We start from the raw sequence: 424 nt of genomic DNA, 5'->3' as shown, positions 1-424 counted from the left end.
TCAGCCACGAAAAATCAGGCGAGCGAGACGCAGCTGGGAAGGGAGCGGGAGCAGGAGCGTCATCTCGGGGAGGTGCGTGGTGCCGCCCCGTTTCTCCGGAAACTCTCTTGGGGCTTCATTGCGCAGCACTTAGAACGGGCGGCACCGCCGCCGCGTCTTCACGTTCCGGCCGAGGGCAGGCCCCCTTGTGCCGCTGAGAGAAGGTCCCCCACTCCACCCCGAGAGAGCTCAGTCTGAACAGACAAGGGGGGGATCACGCTCCCTGGCGCGCAGCTGCCGAGCTGAGGCGCAGAGATGAAGCGACTGGACACGCGGGGCCTCTGAGGCAGAGCCCGGAACTGGACTCCAGTTCGAGCCCTGAGCCTTTGCCATTCGACCAGGCCTCCTCTCTGGGAAAGTCAGAGGCTGCCAAATGTCCTGGATT

The sequence above is a fragment of the Pelodiscus sinensis genome, chromosome 26, assembly GCF_052426305.1.
Source record: "Pelodiscus sinensis isolate ZL-2025 chromosome 26, ASM5242630v1, whole genome shotgun sequence".
Classification (NCBI taxonomy): domain Eukaryota; kingdom Metazoa; phylum Chordata; order Testudines; family Trionychidae; genus Pelodiscus; species Pelodiscus sinensis.
Note: the sequence above shows the minus strand (reverse complement) of the source record.